Genomic DNA, 7087 nt, shown 5'->3' on the forward strand with positions numbered 1-7087 from the left:
TCCAATTTATTCACTACCAGCAATGTGATTTTCTTACAGGGCCCCGGTTTTCTCCTGTGTAAACTGGAGACATTAATAGTTAAGAGTCATTGTAAGACTTGAAATATTTAACATTATCAGTATAGAAATTTATTATTTAACAAATTACATGCAAAACTAGAAAAAAACACAGAAATACACTTACTAAGCTTTTGACATTATTTTTGAGTGAAATGTTTAATGATTTTTAATTTCCTCTTTAATTTTATTTCTAAAAGTTTTTACCGTGAATATGTATTTGTGGAGTAGAAAGTAAAAGGATTCTCTGCAAGATAATTTGTTGTTACTAGTACCATTCTAATCGCTTCTCGGCCTTTTGGCTAAGATCAAGTGTAGTACCATTCTGTGTATCCTTTTTGAGAAAGAAAATAAATTCAAATGGTGTAAGTTAATGATAGATGCTATGCCTTAGATATAGTTTGAATGCATCCCCCAGCATTCATGGGCTGGAAGCTTCTTGGCCCTAAGAATAGGGAATTTGGTGTAAGGGGTGGAGTTGGGCAAGAGGTGATTAGTCATTGAGGATATTATGCTCTGATGGAATTGGATTAGTTCTCTTGAGACTGGTTAGTTCCTGAGGCACTGGGTTGTTATAAAAAAGAACACTGGTCCTTTTTCACACTCTGGCTTCTTGTTGTCATGTGACTTCTCCTTGTGGCTCGTGCTGCCACCATGATGCCATCTACCATGAAGTGATACAGCCAAGGCAGCCCTCACCAGAGCTGGCACTTTGTTGTTTGGACTTTCTGCCTCCAAAACTGTGAGCAAAATAAACCTCTTTTCTTTATCAGTCACTCAGTTTCATGAGTTTGATTATTGCAATGAAAAACAGGCTAACATAATAGACGATGTTAATACTAAAGTGACAGGTAAATTTTTAGAAATAATGTCTTGGAATACCAAGCATTCTGTTCCCCACTAGATCACTAGAATAGTCTACAGGACTTATATGACTTAGCTTTAGAAACAGATTTTGATTTTAACTAATGGTTATTATCTGATGAGCTCCAATTCATAAGTGTACATTCAATAAAAATGTGCTGAGTAACACTGTCTGAAAGACAGCATGAATGCTATAAATATGAAACACAATTGGTGTTGACAACTTTTTCCTTTCTCATAATTAAGTGATGAACAGCTTGAGAACTTTTTTCCTTTCTCATAATTAAATGATAACATATCAATGTAAGCAGTGTGACTTTGAACAACTTACCTATGAAGATGATCCAATCAGTATCCATAGAATCCAATGGAAAGTAAACATACACAGTTCTCTCATAATGATATATCTATGGCAAGATCAATATTGTAATTAGCAACTGTGTATAAAATAACTTCAGGGCCCCAGACACAGGGCTGGACATTAGGAATAGAACAGAATAAAATAGGCATAAATATAGCCCCACACAGTTTATGGGTACAAGAGAAATACCAGTACCAAATAAATGAGGTGAAAAAGCATTTTTGAATTTCAAGTAGCAATATATGTTACAAAGCAAAAGAATAATGCATGATAACAGGAAGAAATAGTTGGGGTATCAGAAGAGTATCAATAGGAGTTAGTCAGGTAATATTTGATAGAGAAAATATTCCAAGAAAAAAGAATAGCATGAATGAAGAAAAAGCATGATGTATTTGAAGACTTAATAGAAATAAACTATAGCTAATCTGTAGTTAAATTGGAGATTGGATTAGATAGACTGGAATCTATGCATGGGGCTTTCAACAAGACTCAGTGGTGGACTGAATCCAAGGGAAGACAAAATGTTCAAGACAATAGTTAATGTCTTGAACAACTGAAAAGATGGAGATGTAATTAAGTGAAATTCATCAAACTGGACAAGGAGGAATTTTAGAGATGAGATTTAGAGTTAAATTGAGATAAGCAAATTAAATAGGCAATTAGTGAAACAAGATTATATTTCCAGGTGAGATCTAGGCTAGAAATATAAATAACATGGGAAATTATAATACAACTGAAAATTATTTCATGAACTCCAAAATCATCCCCTGAGTACCTGATTTACTAATTGGAATACAGAGAATGCTTATTAAAACACTTAAAGTAGAAATTTTATTTTTTAATACAAGTGATCTGACTTCTGTACACATCTGATATTTTTGTCTCTTAAGACATATTGGTACTGACTGGTCAAGATGGTGCAGACTTTATGCCAAATCACCAAGTAGGCTTGTGAGCTCCCATAAGCTTGTCACCTGTGGGGCTGCTTCCTGGCAGGAAGCAACAGGGAGCTGTGGTAGCAAAGGAAATATATGCCAGTTGCACAGATGATGGAAGTATCAATGGATGACTGTGAATTTCTGAATGACTTTCTGGAATTCTCATGAAACCATTTCTGTATTATCTACAACCTTGTATGAAGTAATGGAATAAACTAGGTGAATTTCCAAAACATAAAGGATTTTGTTAAGCAAGTGGCAATATATTTTTCATTTCAGTCTTCTATTATAAAACATGTCTAGTTATATCATCATCCATCAGGTAACATATTTCAAAGACTTTATTGTTAAGCAAAAAAAGATGAAAGCCATCAACTAAAATGAAAAGTGATTAAGATTTCTTTCAATGATTTTGCCTTGGGACAAGATATCTAAATTCTTGAAATTGTGAAAAAATAAAATTAAACTGAACTTTCTCTGATTATATAAATAAATATATGATTTGGGAAATTTCTCTAGCATATTAATTTTGTAATTATCTTTTTCTTAGTTTTCTAGTATGGAAATTTAGAAAACTTTATACTGTATAGAGTCTAAATTTCCATATTTCCTTCATTTATCATTATAGAAGAATCATGAAGACAGGATTAGGACCACTGTGATAAGATAGCCAGTAGCAACACCCTGTCAGCCAGTTACGGTGGTGCACACCGGAAATCCCAGTGCTATGTAAAGCTGAAGCAGAAGGACCAAAGTTGAAGCCCACCCTGGGCAATTTAGCAACTTAACTAGATAGACCCTGTCTCAGAATAAAACTAAAAAAGGAGTTGAGTGATTGTAGCTCACTATAAGGGCCCAGGGCTCAAGCTCCAGTTCTGAAAAAACAACAAAAATTGTCATTCACCATAGTTCTCAGAAGTGAAAATTTTGAAAAATGATCAGGTCTTAACAAAAGAAGAAGGAAAAAGTTCAATAGCTGTGGCCTACTTCTTTTTCATTCTTTATTAAAATATCTTTATTCTAATGTTATAAGTTCTATTAAGAAATCAGGTTAAATTATATGGAAAGAATTTTGGCATCTATCATATGTTTTATTTATTTATTTTTGTTTTGTTTTGTACCAGGGACCAAATTTGGGACCTTGCGGTGGAACCACCAAGTTAAATCCCTGGCACATTTTTTATTCTTTTTAAGTATGAACGTTATGATTCATGCCATACATTTCCAATGGCTGACTCATTCTTGAATCCCTAAAATAAGTCCTGCTTAGTGGTAACGGACTTAATTTCGTTGTAGTCCTACATTAGATTTCTTAAAACTTGATTTTTGGGGTCTTTAAATACACATCCTCAGTTTCTCAAAATTTCCTACTGGGTTTATGCTCAATTTATAAAGTTAATTGGGAAGTCTTCATTCTCTATGTTCTAAAAAATCTCTATATAATCAAGGAATAATTGAGATATTGGAGTTTTCCTTGGACTTGCCCATTGTGACCAAATTGCTTTTTAAGTGCTATTCATTAGCTTCTGAATTTCTAGACATCATTGAGCTGGAGTGACTAACTTTTCCTCTGTAAATCTATATTTATTTATTTCTTCTAAATTTCAAATAAAAAAACATAAACATTAATATATATTTCCCTTTTCAGTTGTTAATGTGTAGATTTTTCTTACTTTTTTTTTCATTTTGATTACTAAACCCTACCCAGAATTTATCTATATTATGGATCTTTTCAAAGAACTAGATGATAGATGTATCAGGATGCTGATTTTTTCTATGCCATTTCAGTTTCTGCTCAAACCTTTATAATTACTGTACCTCCTTCTCTCTTAGGATTTATGTCTTTTCTCTTTTATTTTTCTTGAAATGAAACCTTATCGTTTTTCATATTTTTCTTTTTCATGTTGAGTATTTGAAACTTTGAGTTTCTTTTGAGGAAAGTTTAGGTTACTTCAAGTTTATGTATTTTCATCATCATGGCTGTCTTTGCAATTTATAACCAAATTTTAATATTTTTCAATAATTTTTATATTTTAAAGACTTCCTAACAAATATTCATAGATTTCTTTATTTTGTTTTTAAATTAGAAATAAGAAAATAGAGATGAAGTAGGAACTTCTATCTAAAGAAAATAATGTATAAGAGGGTAAATGTTGAATAATTTTATTTTTAATAAAATGATGAATTCATTAAATGGAAGTATCAACATTAAAAACTACACAGTATTGCAAACATTATTTGTGGAATAAGTAGGAAAAAATGTAACCAGTATATTCCATTTCCAAATGAAAATAAAACTAACACAAAAATAGCATTACAGTACACTTGTATACTATGAGAAGGAGAAATGATATCTATTGGTGTGCTGAGATTACCCTATGTTGGAGGCAGATTTCCTCTGCCTAGAAAGGGGGATGGTGAGGGCTAAAGAAAGAAAGACAGTAGAGACTTGTGTAATTTCAAAATATATGGGGGCCAAAGTATAGAATGGGCACAGACCAAAACTCTCTGTACTAGCCAGCACTTATTGGGTACACACAATAATTACTGAGAGTATCAGGTGACCTATGGGGTGGAGGTGATCCTATGTCAATGAAAATCTCACACTGTTGAGGGAGGAGAGAGCATTCCCAGGACAATAGGTGTGATGAGTTGGGCTGATCCCACCCCAGGTGAAACCTTTCTCTTTTGTATTACTACTTGGTTCTCAAGGAACCAAGATGACTTCAGCTGATGTTATCTTGCCTTTGAGTGCCACAGCATCACAGAAGCAGAAAAGTTATGTTTCCACATGTCATAGACAGCTCATGGGCAAGGCAACATTGGGCCTTGGACAGCTATAATCATACTTTAATTATGAAATGATTTTCCCCAAAAATTTATGTGGAAATGATCTTGATAACCCTATTAACAAGGAAAAAATATGGTTCTCTTAGGGACAACCCGTTATCATTCCACTACACAAACCTCACTGATATTTTACTCTCTCCTTCATAGAATTCATTATATTCTACAGTTAGCACAAAAACCTTAAATTGGTATGGTCATAGTCCACCAGTGTGTCTGGACATTTAAATGTAGAGAATTGTGAATAGACCTAGAATTGTCAGACTTCAAAAAATGCCTAAGAATTTGACAGCATAGGAAAATTCTAATTATATCATAAGGCTGAATATAAAGCTTACACTTTTATTATACTAAATGAGTTGTTACAGATTATATTTTTATTTCATCATCTTAGATTAATTACATTGCCAAGATTGCCAATTCCCAAACAGTAAAGAGGTGTTTGTCATTAGAAGATACCCTAGTTATGTTGTGGTCAGTGATTGCAAGGAAATATATTTAACACAGGACACATAATTTATAGGATTATTTTATAATATTAACCAAAAAAGTCAAATGCAGAGGAATGCAAGTGATGTAGCCATACACTAGAGACCCAAGAATCCAGCCAAGGATCTGGATCCCATAGCAGTGTCCCTCACAAGTCCTCTATGAGTCCAGCCAGTGGCCTAGAGCCCACAGCAATAACTCATGCTTGTTCTTATCAAGGATCTGCACCAGGAAGGCCCAAAGACCAGTGGTGGAAACCAGAAAACCTGCACCGGTGGGGTAAAAGATTTGTGCCATCAGGCTGAGGAATCCACATTGGAGCTAAGAAGTGATGCTCCTGAGGTCTCTTGATGAGAACAGCAGCCATTCCCAGCAACAGCAAGAACCCAAGCTCTTCCAACAAGAACAGCCAAGTTTGCATCAGGAAAACCAACTGCAGCAAGCTTCTTCTAGAAAATCAACAGCCCATGATCTTCCCCTTCAGTTCTCTTTTTATTCCATTGGCAACAATCCTCAGGTGGATCTTTCACACCCAGACCATGCTGACTCAGTTCGTCTGGGCATTACAAGTTGATCATTAGTTAATCCACCACAAGTTAATTTTGTCAGATCTCCATTCAATCTTATCAATATGTATAAGTTCAGGCAAATCTACTTTTCTGTCACAGAATACTGCAGCCATTTATTTCCATAACACAGGAGAAAAAAAAAAAAAGACTCTAGTTGGCTGGTCAGTGTAACTGCCCATGCCAAAGTCTTATAATTTCTGAATAAAAATTAACTTCTGCTGAACATTAGCTAGATGTTATGAAATTAGAAAGACATCATTTATGGATACCCCTCATTTTAATACATTAACTTTACCAAATTTTAAACTGATCAAACACAGGGTTGTAATTCCATATAAGAGAATTTTAAAACTTACTTTAACTAATATTCTTTCTTTCTGAATTCTTTTGTGCAGGCATCCTCCTATTGATGTGGGAAGATGTTGCACAGCTCTAATAGACATTAAATGCTTAGAGAATGTGAGAGAAACAGGTCGGATATCTGGGAGACCTAAGCAAACAAGATAACTGTGATTTTGGCAAATAGGACTGAAAGTAATAAAAATAAATAGATCTTCAAGGAAGATAAGTAATGTAAATCACAGTTTGTACTTACATAAATATAATGTGGGTATAAATACCAGTTAAAATTTGTAAATATTAAACAGTGAAATACCTAGGGCAAAGCAGGTTCATTGTCAAATGATTATGAAAGTTCTTTACTCTTTGGCAAAGTATTGCTTTAGGCATAGAATGGTGGTTAACTTTCCATTGCTGTAGAAAAATATCTAAGCTAGTGAACTTAAAAAAGAGGAAAGATTTATTCTGGCTCGTGGTTTAATATTACTTGAAGTCTGTGGGAAGGTGAAACAACACGGAAAAGTAAAGCTGCTCACCTCATGGCAACCAGGAAGCAAAAATGTGGAGGAGCTGGAGTCCCAATAACCCCTGCAAGGACATGCTGACCACTTCCTAACAATGTC

The 7087-nt window shown here is 34.1% G+C and overlaps 1 pseudogene; it reads left to right on the top strand.

Moving 5' to 3' along the window:
* The first annotated feature begins 339 nt into the window (after nt 1-339).
* Nucleotides 340-496, top strand: LOC147829812 (U2 spliceosomal RNA; annotated as a pseudogene).
* Nucleotides 497-7087: the final 6591 nt, after the last annotated feature.

Source organism: Heterocephalus glaber, unplaced genomic scaffold (genome assembly GCF_053883595.1).
Source record: "Heterocephalus glaber isolate CG9 unplaced genomic scaffold, H.glaber_assembly_v1.0 deba00000470, whole genome shotgun sequence".
NCBI classification, from domain to species: Eukaryota; Metazoa; Chordata; class Mammalia; order Rodentia; family Bathyergidae; genus Heterocephalus; species Heterocephalus glaber.